Below are 20,488 nucleotides of genomic sequence, written 5' to 3' on the forward strand. Positions count from 1 at the left end.
CAAATACATATCTTTTTTCCTATTGGCTAAAGTTATTATCTTTTCTGAGAGTACCTTTTCTCTTAATTATGTTGTAAAGTCCTTGAGCCAAGACCTTTTCCTTTGTTTGGTTTTGTTTTCCAGATAGTGCAGATAAACTTTGGTAGAGATTTTGCTTCTTATTAGCCGGTAAATGTTTGTCATTGAGTTGCTAAGTTTTCTTTTTGGTAGGAAGAGCTGGGTTCTACATTTGCTGTTTTTATCTTTTTAGATCTGGTTGATCTAAAATCACTTCTTTTCCGGGACAAAAGAGTTGTAATGAGGTTAGAACAGACTTGTAAAAAGTTGTTGTAATATTAAGTAACATTTTAAGTGCCACATTGTCACTAATTTGGAAACTTTTGCATCGACCTTTACAGTTCTGCTTAAACATTTTCAGGTTCCAAAACTGCACTAAAGAGCTACGAGTCGATGGCTTTTTAATTGTAGCAAATAAAAGCTTTCAATGGTAGTTACTATTTTAACTTCTAAATATTATTTTGCTTTCTTAGATCAGTCTAAATAATTAGGTCAATTACTATTCATTTGTAAAATGATAAAATATGAATAAAGTCACTTGTACCTCCCCAAGGAAAAAATGAATGAGCTGGGAGATACCTAGGGAATTAAAACAGTTAAGGCTCATGCCAGCCGTTTTACCTGGTGTCTTAATTAATCTACAGAGACCAATTTTAAGTCCTACTCTTGATTCTTTTTTTAACTTTAGGTTTAATGGGTATTGGAATTTTAAACAAGATAATGGTAGATATTGTCAAGTAACACCATGTTTAAAGTTTTTTTTAAATTTTATGCCCATGTGAAATAGAGGGACATCTGAAGATGTGCACGAAGTTTTTCTTGAATCAATACTTTCTTTTGATCAACATTGATCAGAGTATTGAAGCTGTGGTAAACTTGCCACTATTCTAATAAAGATGTGTTATTATGAAGACTTTGAGTATCATTTAATATTGAAGCATATCCTTATAGTGATTTCTTTAGGGCTAGATGGAATTTTGTAATAGTAAAAGCAAATCTATTATTAAGAACTTTATAAATATTCATTAACTAAAATTTTTCTTTACCTGTAAACTTCACTTTCATTTAATTTTTTTTTTTTTTTTTGGTTTTTGGGTCACATCCGGCGGTGCTCAGGGGTTACTCCTGGCTGTCTGCTCAGAAATAGCTCCTGGCAGGCACGGGGGACCATATGGGACACCGGGATTCGAACCAACCATCTTTGGTCCTGGATCAGCTGCTTGCAAGGCAAACACCACTGTGCTATCTCTCCGGGCCCTCATTTAATTTCTTTTTTTTTTTTTTTTTTTTTTTTTTTTTTTTTTTGTGGTTTTTGGGTCACACCCGGCAGTGCTCAGGGGTTATTCCTGGCTCCAGGCTCAGAAATTGCTCCTGGCAGGCACGGGAGGACCATATATGGGACGCCGGGATTCGAACCGATGACCTCCTGCATGAGAGGCAAACGCCTTACCTCCATGCTATCTCTCCGGCCCCCTCATTTAATTTCTAATCCGAAGTCACAAATTACTAAAATGTTAGGTGGTTTTGCAGTTTTACTGAAGAGACTATTTAAAATATGTATCTTGAGCCAGTAAGTACAGTTATTAGGTATCTTACTTTTAAGTGTGTCCCAAACTAGCCACCTATTCTCTTTATTTTTACTATAATACTGGAGTTCCGCTCATAGAAAATGCTTTATAAGTGTTTGTTGAATGAGTGAATAGGTAATGAGATTATTCTTGACTTGAGACTTTTAAATATGAGCACAGTGTAAGAATTTTCTGTAAGATACATTAGTAATTCATAAGTCCAAAACTTAGTTTTTAAGTCCTAAACTGTGGGCTATGAAAGGAAATAAGTAGAAAGAAAAACTCTTAGCAACCAAAACAGATTTGGTGATCTTTAAGCCAGTATATTGTAGGCAAAATTCTGACACAACTTGTTTCCCAAGTCACAGCAAATTTGAAGGGGGATGGGAGTCTGCTAAAACTCAGGTTTATCCTGGTAGCAGTGAAGGTTGACAGCCAGCATACTAAAAGCCATAGGTCACAGAAAAAACTCCAAAGCCAGCAACTTGAAAAAGGAACCCTGGGGACATTTGGTTTAGGGACTCCAGTTTTGTGCCACACAATAGTGTTTAAGTTAAAATGTTAAAAATGTTTAAATTAATAGAATCTATTTTCAAAAGTTGAAAATTTGTAGTCTTGTGCCTTCTTTCCTAAAAAGCTTGTGTATAGTTTTAAGTGTTCTTGCTTAAACAGACAAGTGCGAATTTTCTGGAAAACTCATTTATGTGGAACACCAGTTCTCACAGGATGCCAAGTAAATGAAGCATTAACTTCTTATTTTAAACCAGGTCATGTATTTCTCTTATAAACGGTTTAAAAAAAAGAACTCTTAATTATTTGAAAAGCAAGAATAATACAGCAGCTTACTTTTTGCCATTTCATTTCAGGATATGCATTGTTATAAGTTGAATTTTTACATATTTGTTATTTTTTAATATTTGGGGTTCATACCCATTAGTGCTCAGAGACTGTGCTCAGGGGTCAGTGATATTGGGGGTCAAACTCAGGCCCCCTGCCTGCAAAGCATGCAAAGTGTTGAACTCTCTCTGTATACAATCTTTTCTTAATATTTTTGTAATGGGAGAAGAGGTCTGAGCCACACCCAGCAGTGCTCAGGGGCTCCTACCCTCCAGCTTTGTTCTATGAAGTTGCTCCCAACTGTGCTTTGAAGACCTAGCAGTACTGGGGATCTAACCTGTGCATGCTGTATGCAACACAAATGCCTTAATGTCTGCACTATCTCTCTGGCCCCAAATATTTGCCATTTTGAATGAAGTTCTTATTTGAAAAGGAATCTTGACATAGTAAAAGTCATTGTGTTTCAGTATTGTGTCACCAGTGCCTTACATAGCACAGTAAGTGTGGGAGCAAGAACGTTTTTATGATATGCCAAAATACTGCTTCTGGAATGATTTCAATTAGATTTTCTATACTGGGTATCAAACCTAGGTTCAGCATGTGGAAGGCAGGCACCTCAACCCCTATACTATCTTCAGCTGCTCTTTTTTTTTAATTTAATAAAATGTATAGATTTAATTAATCTGTAATGTATTGACAAAATATTGTGATCTAACATCTTAAATAGGCTTTCACTGATGTAATAAACAAAAAAAAATTTTTTTTTTTTTTGTTTTTGGGCCACACCCGGCAGTGCTCAGGAGTTACTCCTGGCTGTCTGCTCAGAAACAGCTCCTGGCAGGCATGGGGGACTATATGGGACACCGGGATTCGAACCAACCACCTTAGGTCCTGGAATGGCTGCTTGCAAGGTAAATGCCGCTGTGCTATCTCTTCGGGCCCACAAAATTTATTTTTAATTTGAGTTTTTTAATTTGTTTTTCAAATAGATTTTTTTTTTTTTAAGAATTTTTTAGTTTGCAGCAGAGTTGAATGGAAAACACAGAGATTTCCCATATATTCCCCCCAACTCATCTGGTCTCTACTTTCCCCTTTGCCAACATCCACTGCCTGGCTAGTAGATTTATTAAAATTGCTGAACCTTCTTTGACACGTCATTCTCACCCAGTCTATATTCCCTTAGAGTTCACTTTTAGTGTCATTTTTTAAATACAGAAATTGTTCCACAAATATTTATTGAACACCTGTGAATGAAACTCCTGTTGTAGGTGTTAAGAAAACATAATTAGGTGCAAAGGAAAAAGAAATCAATGGTAGCCTGCCAACCTAGCCAAGTTTTTCATTTTTGCATTACTTTGCTTGTACATATATATCATTCACAAGTGTAATCATAGCATTTTCTCTTGTCTTTAACAGTATTCTTAGTATATGACACATTTTCGAGGCCCTGTATGTTCCAAGTTTTTGGATAAAAGTCATTCTTTCAAGAAGCCTACAAGATTGTGATGGGGTAAATACTATGATTATATGTGATGTGATTTTTGTATTAGAATAATCAGGTATGAGACTATAGTAAGACAAAATTTTCTAGATGAATTTGGAAAGCCTCATGTATTAATTGAGGTGAAGACCTGAAAGGTGTTACTAGTTAAATGTGGGGTGGGATGCACATGCAAACAGGAAGATACTCCCCATACTTACGTAAATCAGGAGTATTAATGAGAAGTTTTTGTGATGATGGAAATGTTTTTTACAGTATCCAATATAATAGTTACTAGTCTTTTCTAGTTAGATAACGTCTTGAAATGTGTCAAAGGAACTAAATTTTGAACTTAGCTTTATTTAAATAGCCACATATGATTAATACCAGTTGTATTGGCAGAGCAGTTGGGTAAATTTACTTATTGATGCTAGTAATAAGGCCATGATCTGTTAGTGACACATCCTCCAAATGCTGGACATTTGTGTTACTTTCTGGTGTTTGTTGATGTATGCAAAATATTTTTTGTATGTGAAAATTAATACCTCTATCCATGTTTGATAAGGTTCTTAGAATGAAGTTATTAGGTTGCTTTATAGTTCTGCATAACTTTATGGTAGATGCAGAAGTATATACAGCTAGCTAGTACACACACAGTGATGGAGAACTATATTGTCAGAAGTATAGAACTTGTTCATTGGTTAATAAAAGGTCTTAAAAGTCAACCTAATGTTTGAGCTATGAAATATCAATGACCAAGTCAGGGAGGGAGCAAGAGACTGAGGAGAGTTTTAGCATCATTAGTGTGAAATTAGTGTGATATTTTTTATTACTATTGCAAGATAATTTATGATTTAATATTTTATAAATGTAAATAAATGCTTAACTGCATTAATAGTTGCACTGCGACACCTCAAGTTTGTTCTGGCTTGCAGTAAAAAGTGTACCGTTTCTGAAATGTTTATGTATGGTGCATATGTATTTTCTCTTTTGTAAATTTTCTACATTGCCTTTGCTCCTTCGTAAGGCCATTAATATATACATATTACAGCAGTTTATAAATGTGCATTGTTCCAAATTACTATTAGCAGTGTAGTTACTTTTTTTTAAATTGGTTTTTGGGCCACACCTGGTGACGCTTAGGGGTTACTCCTGGCTCTATGCTCAGAAATTGCTCCTGGCTTGGGGAACCATATGGGACACCGAGGATCAAACCCAGATCCATCCTGGGTCAGCTGCATGCAAGGCAAACTCTTTACCCTGCTGTGCTATTGCTCCAGCCCCAGCATTGTAGTTACTTTTTCACAGATCTACACACTGAAGTTCTCCCTTCACAGGGCATAGTATGAACTTTTGGTGGGGTGCTCCCAGGAGAGTGGTTCTGTTCTTGGGACCTTGGCTTTCTTTTCCTATTTTCAGATATGTCATACTATAATTTAAATTTGATTCCTCATAATTTGGATCTATACTTCTGAACTGATATGTATATTATACTTCAACTGTTGCTTAAACATAACAATATATTTGCAGTATACTTAAAATTTTTTTCAGTTGAATTACTGTGAGATACAGAGTAAAAAAGTAAGTTGTTAATAGTTAAGTTGCAATCAGACAATGTCCCAACACCAATATTCATATGGCCTGCAATGTAGTCCTGATTAAGGTGTGGGATGTTCATGTTTTTAGTCTAAAAGTCAATATGTTCGGGGTTAGTCTTTACATTGTGATTTGAGAGGTTTCAGACCTAATCCAGGGGTGCCTAAACTACAGCCCACGGGCCACAGGTGGCCTGCTGAGGACAAATATTCAGCACTCTGGGTGGTTTTGCTGCTGCTGCCTGTCCAGGCTCCCATTGTGCACGTGTGGGATGTGCACCTCACCCTCAGATTCCCCTTCTCTCTGTCTCTACTCCTCTCAGTCTTGGGCCGGGGTCCTTAAATTAGGACCGTCAAAACAGGCCCATAGTTCCCATTGAAATACTGGGAAGCTTGTTGCTTTATCTTTTGGGGGGGGTCACACCCGGCAGTGCTCAGGGGTTACTCCTGGCTCTATGCTCAGAAGTCGCTCCTGGCAGGCTCGGGGAACCATCTGGGATGCCGGGATTCAGACCAATGACCTTCTGCATGCAAGGCAAATGCTCTGCCTCCATGCTATCTCTCTGGCCCCTTATTGCTTTATCTTTACTTTCTTTGCTTTATCTTTACTTTATTTTGCATATTGTATTTCTATTTTGTTTTGTTTTACTTCAAAATAAGATACAGGCAGTATGCATAGGAATTTCCCCATATTTTTGTTTGTTTTGGGGCCACATCCGGCGATGCTCAAGGGTTACTCCTGACTTTGTGCTCTGAAATCCTGGCAGGATTGGGGGACCATATGAGATGCCTAGGATCAAACCCGGGCCCATCTTGAGTCAGCTGCGTGCAAGGCAAGAGCCCTACCTCTGTGCTATCGTTCCAGCCTAAAGGAATTTGCTCATATTTTTTAAAACACTATAGTCCAGCCTTCCAACAGCTTGAGGGACAGTGAACTGGCCCCCTGTTTAAAGAGTTTGAGGACTCCTGACCTAAACCCAATTCTAAAGATAATTGTTTTTGTTTTTGTTTAGGGGCCATATTCCTCTTGGGCTGGTCGGGGTTGAACCTAGAATGCAAGCAGATCGTGTACTCCAGATCTTTGAGCTATCTTCCTGGTCCTTAAGATCTTTTTAAAGCACAAATGTTTTGCAAGAGGTAAATTATTAAGCTTTTTACAGGAATTAGAACGATTAGGGAGCTCACTTGGGGTATAAAGATGAAGAGATTCCATTTGTTCTCTTTGAGGTGGTTAAGATTTGTACTCCTACTTTAGTGTCTATATCAGTTCATTATTTCTTCTTTACTTTTTTCTTTCTTTCAGAAAAGAATCAGCACTTTTAGATAATTGAATTATTTGGGGAGACCAAATACAAGGATAATTTAGGGGACAGAAAGCTGAAGAAAGGGAAAGAGGACAGAGCTTGTTTTAAAATTTTTATCTAAGAACATTAAAAATCAATTAGTTCAACTAAGAACACCTAGGAAATAGAGATGATTAAATAAACTTTTGAATATTTGCATTTAGCAATAAGTGTTCATATACTTCTTATGAGGAAAGGAACAGAAATTACATTTGTAGATGAACCGTCTAAGTTTGTTGACTCTTTCTACAGGGACCTGTGCCATTGATTATCATGAGAAGTGTCTCATATTTATAATTTGTGTAGAAATTTCAGAATTATAAATATTTTTTGATAAATATGCCTTCTCAAAAAATGTATGTTTTGGTTTTGATAATTACTCCATGCTTCCACCTGCTGGTAGGGATGGTTCATTGTTCTGAAGATGGTTACAGTAAAAAGAAGAAAGGGGCATAGTTAGGCATACTTTTGGTAAACAAAGCATTTGGTAATCAGATAGGTAATTTTACCAAAGCCTGTTCTTTCTCTTTCTTGAGTAGATCATACTGACAGAACCATATAATACTGCAGCAGTCTCCAATAATAATTATAACTACTTTCCATTTATCTTTTACTTTCTAGGAAGTTTTAGTTTTTTTAGTGAAGGGTGGTGTACATTTGATGACTGAAATCCAACTATGAACACTTTTGTAACCATGGTTGGTGCTTAAAGAAATTATTAAAAAATAAAAAGATAAAAAAAATAAAAGTTCATATATATTGGCTTTTGGGCCATACCTGATGATACTCGGGGATTACTCCTGGCTCTGTACTCAGGAATCACTCATGGCAGTGCTTGGCAACCATATTGGGTTCCTTGGGGGCCCATATCGGATTACAGGATGTCACCCAGGTTGGCTGCATGCAAGGCAAGCACCTTTATTATATTATTTTTCTAGCCCCATGTTATGTGTTTTTAATCTTTACAGAAACTATGGAATAAGCAATATTATTCCAGTTTTATTTCAAGATATTAAACCAGTTCTCTGAACTTTGAGAAGATCCTGTCATGTTCTATACCTTCACATTTAATCTGATTCCTTCATTGGTGAAATGGAATAAAATCCAGTGTTCTGAATTGATGAGCCATAAATTTTGTTCGTTTATATGTCTGGAAAGTACATATGGTGGTTTAGGGTGATTATTTAAATGAATAACTCTCACTCTGGTCTCCTCAGCATTATATCTGGAGCTTTTATTATGGATAGCATAATCTAGTATATAAAATGTGAAGTGCCTCAATAAAATTTGACTTATGGAACTTATTAGTGTTAGAGGAGACAACAGAAATCAGTTCTCAACATCCAGATGAGTAAATTGAAACCAAAGAAGTCAAAAAGCTCACAGGCAGTACAGAAATTTCTTCTGTTGAATGTTACTAATTTCGGCCACTCAATCTTTATTTGAGCATTTTTGGACTGAGAAGGTAGTTCATTGTGATATCTAATTTTTAGAGGATAGAACATTGCCCACCCCTCTTGGAATCTCAGAATATATGTTTATTTGGATGAAGAGTCTTTGCAGATGTAATTAATATGAAGGTATTTGGAACTGGACCAGGCTCTGTGTCTGATGACAGATACCTATTAGAAGGAGAGGGGACAAGGAAGGAAAGAAGGTCCTGAGTAGGTGGAGTGAAAATTGGAATGAGGCACCTACAAGTCAAGGACACCAAGGACTGCTGGGACAAGTGAGGAATTTCTGAGATAAGAAAGGGGTCTCCCCTGGTGCCTTCAGAAAGAGTATGGCCTATAGAATCTAGTATTTTGGACTTCAAGGCTTTAGAACTGAGAGTTAGGTATAGGTAGTTTCATGCCACTCTGATTTTTTTTTTTCTGTCAGAACCACCCAACAAAAGTATTGGAAAGGATTTGATTGTTTAAAATCTATTCCTTCTTTCAGCAAACATATTTTGATTAAAACTGTTGTCTTATGTACTAGGAGCTCTACTTAGTATCTGTGCAAGAAGTAAGACTTCTTGTCCAGTAGGAAAGAAGCTATAAATTAATATACATATTCTCAGCACATAATACGTCTGATCTTATTTGGGTTGATTGTGAGATTCAGAGATGGCACAGTGAAACTCAGAGAACTAGGAAGATCTTTATAAAGAGACTTTTGCCTTGTTTGAGATAGAAGCTGAAATCAATCTCTCTGGGAATTCTGCTACTTCCATCACCATTAGGTTACCAATCTTAATAGTTAAAGGAATATTTGATCCCCTGTTGCTAGAATTCCCTCTCCATAGATTAAAGTAATCTTTAAAATGCAACCAAACTTCTCTACTTGAAAATATCAGTGAGTTCTTAACACAATGAAAATCAAAATATCCAAATTCCTTTTTATGATGTGGTCCCATATCATCTTATCTCTACTCAGTTTTCAGTGCTCTCATCTTTCACAGATGTCACAATTCTTTTTCTGAATATGCCAGTCATACTCCTACCTTTTACTTTGCTCTTGTTCATCCCTCCCACTCAAGACCTTTTCCTGGCTTCATGGCTTTCAAGTTGCACCCACTCTTTGCAGTCGGCCCTTCCTTGATCACCTTATTTAAAAACTATTCTCACCCTATCTATTTCATTAGGTTATTTTGTATATGGCACACTCATTAACTCAATTTGTTCATCTCTGCCTGGCTTTTGCTTCTACCCAATCCTCTCTGCCATCATCACAGAATATGACTAGGAAGCAGGCATTTTCCCAGTTGTGTCCCTAAAGTATGACGCAGGAAAGTATTTAGTTCAGAAGACTAAGGACTACTCTGAGCTTAATGCTTATGTCCAATTAAGTGTCATCATAAACTCTTTAGTTTGAATCCCAAAATTGAGTCCATTTTTTTAGGCCTTTCAACGCCCCCTAAAAATTGTATCATTGCCTTTATACCCTTTGTAAACTGTTCTTGGTGATAATTGAAGCTATCTGAATCTCCAAATTTCAGTAAACTTTATTAAGGTTGCACTAAAGTTATAAAAGTTACTCAGAGCTACATGATTGTACATAGTTTTTTTAGAATTTAGAATTTGTATTTAGATCTCTATGATGGGAGTTCTGTGCTGTGCTGGTTGTGGGGGCTGATGTTTTTGGTGAGTGGGAGGTAAGATTCCAGAATTAGGATAGAAAATCTGTCCACTTGGGATAGAAATAGCAAACACTTATTATTTGTTTCTATAAGAAGAAGAGTTGGGTGGTATTTGTTAAAATGAATTCTAAAAAAATGATAAGATATTTTTGTGCTAAAGTTAATGTATGCTGTATAATTTTGTATAAAATACAAAAAATAGAAAGAAAATAAATACTATCACTACCCAGAAATAACTACTTTAAGACATTTTCATCTAGTATTTTTCTGTACTAAAATAAAATTACTGTGTTGTGATTTCCTACGCATTTCTTTAAGAATTCTGAAAATACTTTCTAATGTAATACTGAGATTAAAGCTTATTACCAAATTGTTTTGCATAAAGTTGATAACCCATTTTTATTTTTATGAGAAGCATATCTGTGCTCCTTCCTTTTGTGTTGATCTCTCAGGCTTACGCCTTTTTATTTTTTATTTTTTTTAATATAGATTCTTTATTTAAGCTCCATGATTACAAACATGATTGTAGTTGGGTTTCAGTCATAAACAGAACACCCCCCCTTCACCAGTGAAACATTCCCACCACCAATGCCCCCTCCTTCCTTCCCATCCCCTACCTGAATTCAAGACAGGCATTTTACTACAGTTATAACTTTTTTTAAGTTTAGTAAGCTGTTTTTGTTTCTTTCTTAAAGGATAAGTGTTAAAAAAAAATACAGTAGTAACAGTGTGAGAGTGGCAATTGCCATTGTTTGCATGGCCCAGCAAAATATGGGGAAAATGGAAAAAAAAAGCCTTGGCCTAATTATAAGGAGGACTCACCCCTGAAGTTTTCTGGCATAAGATTGACTCTGGGCTCCAGGCATACCAGGCTGCCCAACCCCTGAGTCAGAGCTTACTCCTGACTCTGCATTTGGCTATCATTTTTAACAGTGTTGAGAACCATATGGGGTGCTAGGGATCAAATTGGGATCCATCGTGTTAAAGGCAAGTGCCTTAACCCTTCTATTATCTCTCTGGCCCTGCTTTTGCATACTTTGCCAATATTTTTAGTTTCGATTTTGATGTTCCAATGTTGATATTAAACTTGAAATTTATGTTTATAGGTTATCTTACCTGATTTTTCGATCTGTTGCCTTGTTTTCAGTATTTAAAAAAATTTTTTATTAAAGTACCATGATTTGCAAAGTTTGAATTCTTTTTAATTACATTTTATTAAACTTAATTATTGTTGGTTTTTGAGCCACACTTAGAGGTACTTAGGAGTTACTCTTGTCTCTTGTCTCAGGGATCACTTCTGGAAGGGGTGGGTTGAATATGGGTCAACTGTTTGTAAGGAACCACCCTACTCGCTCTAGCTCCATGAATTTTAGATACACTATGTTCCAACACTAATCCCACCACCATCTTCCCTTAATCAGGGTTCCCGGGTTCCTTCCCCTACTCATTTAGTACACCAATCTCTTCTGCCTCTCACCCCACCCTCTATTTTCTTCTGACCTCCTCCCAATATTCTTGGACCAATGATGATCTAGATAATCCCTCTTTAAACATTGCTTCTCTCATCCAGTTATTCTGTATACCATATGTTAGTGTATTTGACCTTCTTTTGGCTTCACTAATGTGATATTTCCCAGTCCCATCCATGTTGGAGTGAATTTTGTGATTTCATTGTTCTTATAGCTTCCTAGTATTCCATAATCTAAATATACACCACAGCTTTATCCACTTATCTGTCATAGGATATCTAGAATATTTAGATTGATTCCATATATTAGCTATTGTACTAAGTGCTGAAATGACCAGTGGTATACACATGTCCTTTTGAATGAATGTTTTTGTGTCCTGGGGTAAATATTCAGAAGTGGAATTGCTGGGTTGTGTGTCAGCTCAATTCTTAGTTTACTGAGATATTTACATACTGTTTTTCCATAAAACAGAACAACATTCCCATCAACAGTGGATGAGAGTTCCTTTTTCACCGCACCCCCTCCAACACAGATTGTTCTCAGTTTTTGATTATGTGCCATTTTCACTAATATGAGATAGTATCTCTCATTGTCTTCTGGATTTGGATTTCCCAAATAAATGATGGACTTTATTTTTTTTAATTTTTAATTTTTAATTATGAGAACAATGATGCAAAGAGGACAAGGTAAAGTTACAGTGAAATGACAATCTCCCATAAACAGAGTTCTCAGAAGAAATCCCCTTGCTGACACCTAAATATTGATCTTACAGTCAAAGAACATTAAGAAAAATAAGGCAGAACCCATGTACAATTACTTTGTCTACAAGTCCCCAGATTGTAGTACATTATAACATTTCTTAGCAGTACACAAAGCAATCTAAAGCCATGAGATTTATGTGACTCCTTAAACATTGAAGGCATAGTATTTTTTATATTTTCATGAACATGCATATTAGTTTAACATCAAAAGTTTAAGAGTTTTGTTTTTTTTAAGGGTTAGTCAAAAGAGCACAGTAAAAATGGTGTTAGAGTGGCAAATATTGTTTGCATAGGCCCACCAAAATATGGGGGACATGGAAAGGGAAAGCCTTGGTCTAAATACAAGGAGACCCTACCCCTGAAGTTTCCTGGCATAAGACCAACTCTAGGTTACAGACAACCTAGTTTATTCAGTCCAAGTCATTGTCTATAGTGCCAATACAGTTTTATTTTTCACGCAGTCTCTATTGTTGGCATCAGGTTTCTGTATTAAAGATCCTGGAATCTGCACATCTTACATTGAAGTCAGGCTGGTGTGGAGTATCTTCTAGTTTCACTTCACAATTAAGGGGCAATACAGAAAGCCCTGTCCAGTAAGCAGGTCATTCTTGTTGTTAAGTCTTCTCAGTGTTAAGGGAAGTCTATTTTGAGTAGGTCGATGTCAGAGCAGCAGTAGGGTCTTCGTGGTAGAGGATTGCCTCCAGGTGATGTTATAGACAACCTTGGATGTTTCGTAGATGTCTTCCCTAGATCAGGGGTGAGTGGAGAATGCTCATTCTTCTGAGGCCTGTGCCAGGTCTTTATGTCAATGTTCAGGGTGTAAGGTCCCATTGCACTACAAGATTTGTGTGTTCCATTCTCTATTAGATTAGAAATTATTTGTATGTATAGTATTTTCCCGTTTTAGTGTGCCTATGCAAACAAGAAATAAAGCCACATGTTGTTATCAGAGTATATGGGGGCATAAGCATACGTCCAACAATACCCATGACTTAGTTCAAACATAAGCATTAAACTGAGGGACTCTTTCACCAAATTCCCTATTGAACAGTTCACAAAGAGAAGAAAAGTTTAAAATAAAAGGGGGGGGGATCGACACTGTGTAAGAAAATATTCAGCAAAAGTTATAGTCGTCAAAGAAAACACACATAAAATGTTGAAAAGACATACTTGTCCTTTTTATGCCTTTTGGATTAGTTGGGTGGGTGTTAACTCCAGGGCACCACTTTGGTCTGTGACTTAGGACTCTACAGTACTTAAGTTAAAAAGGGTAAATGTGGAGTAATGATGATAAGGGGGTAAGAGAGTTAAAGAGAAAAATGATCTTTTGTAGGGGTGTGCGAAAGGGCAGAGTACAAAATGGACATTCTGCATACATAAAAACATAATTCAATGATAGTGAGTATTATTAATATATCTTGTGCCCCCGTTCGTTTTTGAAAATAAAGACTGGTAAGAGATTACCAACCCCATGCTGCTAGAAACTCCCAGCTTCCAGGAAGGAAAGAGATCCCTCAAGAAGCTGGGAGGCCGTAAGTTCAGAGCCCCACCCAAACCCTCTCTAAGGAGCCTAGTGGGTAATGGGGGAAAGCCTAGGGTACCTTCACGTTCCGCCAAGGGACCCACCTCACTGGCTTGCCCAGGCATGTGGCCCGGGGAAGCCCTGGAGATCTGGAGCAAGGCGGTAGAGGGGTGTTGGGGTCACCCAAGTCCCGCACCCCCCTAGGCCTGGTTAAGAAAGCCTCCGGCATGGCAGAGGCCTACCGAACCCCATGCTGCTAGAGACTCCCCAATGGACTTTATTTTATGTGGCAGTTGGTCTTCCTAACAGAGGTTCTTATTCATTTCCACTCCTGTTTTTTGAATGGGTCATTGGATTTTGTTATTGATCTTTGTAAATATATTTTTAAATATTTTTCATTTCTTCACATGTAATTTTTTTTACTTTAATTTACTAATTTGATGACATTCTGTTCCATTTTAATAAGTTGAAGGTATATCTGGAGACTGGGAGATAACGTACGAGAAGTCAGGCAAAGTTTTATATACTGCTACCCCTTGTTTTATTCCAATTGATTCTCAAATTTTATAGTAAGAAACATGGATTCAGGCCCGTTTTTATACTTTTGAAAAAATATTTGAATTGAGTGTAGAGATTTCGTTTTGATCTGTACTTGATAGTGCTTTGAGTGGGACCAGAGAGTGTTGGGGATAAAATCTGGGACTTAAAGGTGCTCCAGCTGTTTAAGATGGTGTCCATACAGACATACATATTTTAAAAAATGTACAATATAAACATTTAAATATTTTACTGGCTCTAATAGGACATCTTTTAGCTATTCTTTGTTCTCAAAGAGAAAAATTTGAAGATCAAAACAAAACATTATTATTAATGCATAGAATTAAGATTTTCTTCCCCTTTGTTCCACAATAAATATATTTCAACTTTGTTTTCAGAGAATAACTTTATAGAAAGATTTTTGAAATTAACCTCAGCTCATTTCCATTTGAGATGAATTTTTATGATCTAGTTTAAGTTTTTCACCTCTTTCCCATTGGTAGTGTCATTTAAAGTTTTGTATGGAGAATTTAGAGCAGGATTTTTTAAGTGGGACTTGCAAGAAAAGACTGCATGAAAGAGATTAGTATGTCTGTTGCATTTATATGTAACTGTTGTTCTAAGCAATGAACAATAAAACAGGTTTAATAAACTATTCTCAGTAAATGGGAGGTTAGCATGGTTTAGGAGATGACAAAGTTGTGGGAAATATTCTTTAAGGTCATGCCCATGGCAAATGAGGAACATATAAAGACTTGGTAATCATACTATTCATTATAAAAACTTTAGATTTTGTGGGGGAGGCACCTACAGAGATAGTACAGGGATTTGAGTGCTTGCATTGGATGCTGCTACTCCAGGCTCAGTTCCTGGCTCATGTCATGTGAGCATCACCAAGAGCCATTCCTCAGGATCATTGCTAGGTGCCCAAAAACCAAAAAAAATAAGTTCTTTTTTCTTTTTAGAATTTTCTTAATCTTACTGCTTTAGATCTTGGTTTTATTTATGCTTCAGAGAATATGTAAAAGTACAGGTGTATGAGATGTAAATTAATATATTGAAAGTTTGGGGACCACTATCTCAAAGCATTTGCTGATGACTACACATTTTTATTTTACATACACACAAGCCATTGCAGTCCCATGTACATTTCAAAGGGTTCTTGGAGCCAGTTTATCTTGCATATATAATAGTTGATTTTCTAAGTATTCATAATTTCCTTTCTTCATGCCTTTTCACTGGCTGGCTGCTGATTTCCTTGACCTTTTTTTTTTTTTTTTTTAGACCAAGTTTGATTTCAGTCCTTAAGATTACAGAACAGGGGGCCGGCAAGGTGGTGCTAGAGGTAAGGTGTCTGCCTAGCAAGAGCTAGCCAAGGGAGGACCGTGGTTCAATCCCCCAGTGTCCCATATGGTCCTCCAAGCCAGGGACAATTTCTGAGCCCTTAGCCAGGAGTAACCCCTGAGCATCAAATGGGTGTAGCCTGAAAAAAAAATTACAGAACAGAATTAGCTCTTTTTTTTTTTTTTTTTTTAGAATTAGCTCTTAAAAGAGTTGATCTTGTACATTGATCTGACCACCCTTATGTGTATTTGAATTGGTGAATTCTGTAAGAATAGATCATGCAAGCTTTGTGTTCAGCCCAGCACTTAACATAAAGTATATATCCAGTAAATTTTTTTATAAAGTGTCAAAAACCTTGGTGCCAGAGATATAGCACAGTGGTAGGGCATTTGTCTTGCAATCAGCCAAAATAGGACGGACATTGGTTCAATTGGCATCCTATATCATCCTCCAAGCCTGCCAAGGCAATTTCTGAGCACAGAGCCAGGAGTGACCCCTCAGCACTGCCTCGTGTGACCCAAAAACAAAAACAAAAAGAAGTCAAAAACCCCAGTGAAGTTCTAACCATGACCCAGTACTGCTAACAATTCAGCTTTTCACATTCCTTCCTAGTTGCCACTTTCCAGAGTGCTGCCTTATCTCTTATGCTTCTGTTATAAGAAAATCTATCTTTGGAGGAAAAAAATGGGAGCATACTAAATCTTTGGCTATTGCAGTAATGACTTTATAACTGATACAAGAAGTTTCACAAATATAACTGCTAATGAATTCCCTCCCCTTCTTCCAGTTGTTTTGTTTTGTTTTGTTTTTAGTTCTCTGGTTTTTTTCTTTTTTTTTTTTTTTTGTTTGTTTTTTCGGGCCACGCCCGTTTGACACTCAGGGTTACTCCTGGCTATGCACTCAGAAATCGCCCCTGGCTTGGGGGACCCTAGGGGATTCCGAGGATCTAACCGCTATCAGTCCTAGGCTAGTGCTTGCAGGGCAGACGCCTTACCTCTAGCACTACCTCTTGGGCCCCATCTTCCTATTAATAACTTTGCTTTCTGTCATCCCAAAACAAATGTATTATGATCAGGTATGTCAACAATGTGATCCATTTTCTTTAAATAAACAATTTGAATTTAAAAAAAGAAGAAAATCTGTGTGTTTTCAACATGTCCACTGTTTGTTAACCTAAGAAATTTCTGGAGGTCCTCTTGAAGTGGAATTTGTATTCAGATCCTCCTTTATCAAGCTAGTAAATGAATTTTGTTAGAATGAAAGATGGGTTTCCATCCTTGAAGGTCTGGATAAAAGGTCTCTGAATAGCTTCTGGTTTCCCAGAGGCCAGACCCTTGTTGAGTAACCAGGTAATTAAAGGTATTTCTTATCTTCAGGACTCTGGGACTGAAACTGTCTTTGTTTTCTACTTAAGTATGGAACTAGAGGGTTATAGTTTTGAAAGTTTGTTTATTAGCAGCCTGACCAGTTTGTTCAGTTACATCATTAGTGATTCATCCAATAGAAAAATCATGGAGCATTTACATATGAAATTAAAATATTTTCCTTTTGCCATTATTTAAACTATAAAATGAAACAAATAGAAATAATTTTGATATATTTTATTTAACCCTCTCTAATTGAAATAATTTAAATATAATCAATATTTAAAAGATTAATATTCTCTTTTTTTGGAGCATACATTTCAATTTTGGCTAGTGCCATTTCAAGTATGCTATAGTTAGAAGTGATTCATTGGATCGTGCAGTTCTAGAAATAATATCTCAAAAGATACATCTTGTTCTAGGGGAGTTGAGGCCTCCTCTTTTTTTTCTTCTATAATTGGAAATTTTCTAGTGGTGTATTATGGGGTTCTGTACATTTCTCTTGTTCAGATCTTAAATTTAATTATTAGGCTTGGAAATAGCAAGGCTCTCTAAATTCACTGTATTTTTTCAAGAGATTGTTTATTTTAAATATGTAAGGAAAACAAAGTTTTTAGCAACTTTTCTAGACCTTTTGGGTTTCTTTTGTAGGGGGTGAGGTGGGAAGTTTTACCTTAAGAGCAGTGCTTTTCATGGTTGGATCTAGCTCTTGTCCTGTTTCACATTCTTGGTTAAGAGAAACTGCTGGGTAAGAAAAGATATAAAGCTTTTTATTGGGTTAGGTTCTAATATATATCTGAGAGTCTTAATTATTTTTCAAGTTGAAAAAGTTGAAGCAAAATGTAGATTTTTTGATTTAGTTACATAAGTTATTTATATGTCTGTCTTCTTTGATTAAGATAAATTTGCTAGATTGTGCCTTTGAGAAACATGAATAGATAATTATTTATTTAGAATTGAGCATGATTGGATTACTGATCAGGTAGGTATTTTGGATTTTGACTTTTGGCCATAAGATTCATACTTAGGCCAACGTGAAAAGTTAGGGTTTCTTACGTTGGTTCCAAGTATTTTTTTTCACTCAGTTTTAATAATTGCAGTCTCCATGGTTTAATTCAACAATTTCAGCCTCAGAGTGATCATTAAAATTGTTTAAGCATCAATATTACTCTAAGCATTACTATTTAAACATTAATATTTTAAGCATTGATATAATTTTTTGAATGGGAATTTTATTAGTTATCATATATTTTTATCTGCCATATTTATATGTATTTTTAAAAATAGTTTCAATAAGGGGATTGGAGAAATAGTACAGTAGACAGGCAATCCCTTGCATCTCATATGGTCTTTCAGGCTGTATTGAGTGGTTCCTGACCACAGAGCCAGGAGTAAGCTGTGAGCTCAACTGTGTGCTACTCTGACCCCTAAATAAAGTAAAAATAAAAAGAGGGTTGTACTATTTTGGGGGAGGAAAAAATAATGAATTTGAGACATTTAATTTTATAGCTTCAAATATAATACCCTTTAAAATAGTAGATTTATAATGTTATTGTTAGAAATAAAATTTTATTTTGTTGCCATGTAGTAACTGGGAATTGTTCTATTCTGTGAAGAATATTGGTATCCACTTGTATTTGTTGCCTGTGAATTGCTATCAATTCATACTTCATCCTGAGAGAAAGCAATTTAGGGAAGTTTACCATTGTGGAAGTCAGCTATATAATTCCTTTTACTCATCTTGCATTGGCAAGAACTTGGTAACATGGCTATAGCAAGCTGTAAAAGAAAATAATACTGTAAGAAGAAGCAGTACATATAATTTACTCCATGTTTGGAATTACCAGTATTTCCTTAGAATGAATATTTGGGATTAAGAATATAAATAATATAAATATAATAATATAAATAATAATTTTAATATAATTTTTATTTTTACATTGCATTTGTAATGCAATCATTTCATACTCTGGAGATTGAGCAAATGTTTGTTGTCTAAAAATAAGAAATGTTTTTGCTTTTGTACTTGAAGTAAAAATGAAAATCGGTAATATTCTAGTTGGAGAGTACTCACATTCCACCCCCACTCTTATCTCAATTTGGTTGTCACAAAGGTTTGCCAGCAAGGAGGAGATCATAGGACTGAGACTGCAGCACCCTTTGGGGCAGATGGTGCAGGGGATGAAACTCCATGTAAGCAAAGGAAACTTCTAAACAACCCAAAGTATTCAATTGACATGGTTTTGACTAATATTGAAATTGCATACATGTACAGAAGTAACTTAAAAAACTTAAAGATAAATTGAGGCAGCATGAAAATATTCTCAATGAGTTCCCTTATTACTGCCCTCTACCCCCCATTGACAGAATTTTTTTTTTTTTTTGTGGTTTTTGGGTCACACCTGACAGTGCTCAGGGGTTACTTCTGGCTCCACGCTCAGAAATTGCTCCTGGCAGGCACAGGGGACCATATGGGATGCCGGGATTCGAACCAATGACCTGCTTGCAAGGCAAACACCTTATTTCCATTCTATCTCTCCGGTCCCCATTGACAGAAATTTTACCCTTTCTGTCAGAAGTGTTTTCAGTATAACCTCTGTCTAATCAGAAATTAACTATTTAATGATGCAGAGACAATCCCTAAAAGGCCAGGCTTAAAATGAATATAGACTTCCACATCCCACAGCCACTCCTACCTCCATGCTGTCTCTCACTTCATCTCAGGTTTGTCTGCAGAGGGAGAGACCCTTCAGTTCCTCCCATCAAATGCTGCAAGTGCTACCTCCGAAGTTTTCTTCAAGCTGCTTCCACATCCCACCGTTGCTCCTGATCTCTCTGCTGTCTCTAGCCCCATCTCCAGTCTGTCTGCAGAGAGAGGAACCCTCTCTCTCATCAACCCTCCTCTTCCCAAATAGTGTGTCCATGCAAGGACATTTCAATGGAACCTTCTCTAGAATAGACCATACTTTAGGATACAAGTCTTACATAAAGTCACAAATATCAGAATTATACCAACCATCCTATAAGACCACAGTGCCACAGAGATCAAGATTGACTGTAAAAAGAACATGTGGAGGAAATCTAACACCTGGAGACTAAGCATCATGCTGCTCAACAACAGCTGGATCAAAGAGGAAATAAGGAAGAAATAAAGAGATTCCTTGAGATGAATGATAATGAAGAAACAAATTACCAAAATTAATGAACACAGCAAGAGCAATAATTAGGGAGAAACTCATAGCAATACAGGCCTATCTTAGGAAAGAAGAACAAGATAAAATCAACAACCAAATGCACACTTTAAATATCTGGAAGATCAACGGCAAAGGAACCCAAACACAAATAGAATAAAATAAATCATAAAAACCAGAGTAAGGGGCCGGAGAGATAGTATGGAGGTAAGGCGTTTGCCTTTCATGCAGAAGGTCCGTGGTTCAAATCCCGGCGTCCCATATGGTCCCCCGTGCCTGACAGGAGCGATTTCTGAGTA

General features: G+C 36.5%; 1 protein-coding gene across 1 annotated transcript in view; it reads left to right on the plus strand.

Annotated features, from left to right (window-relative positions):
• PDE7A (phosphodiesterase 7A) overlaps positions 1–20,488 on the plus strand; it is a 105,402-nt gene that overhangs the window by 1,083 nt on the left and 83,831 nt on the right. The gene's annotated exons all lie outside the window — the stretch shown is intronic.

Source organism: Suncus etruscus, chromosome 10 (assembly GCF_024139225.1).
Source record: "Suncus etruscus isolate mSunEtr1 chromosome 10, mSunEtr1.pri.cur, whole genome shotgun sequence".
Taxonomy (NCBI): Eukaryota; Metazoa; Chordata; class Mammalia; order Eulipotyphla; family Soricidae; genus Suncus; species Suncus etruscus.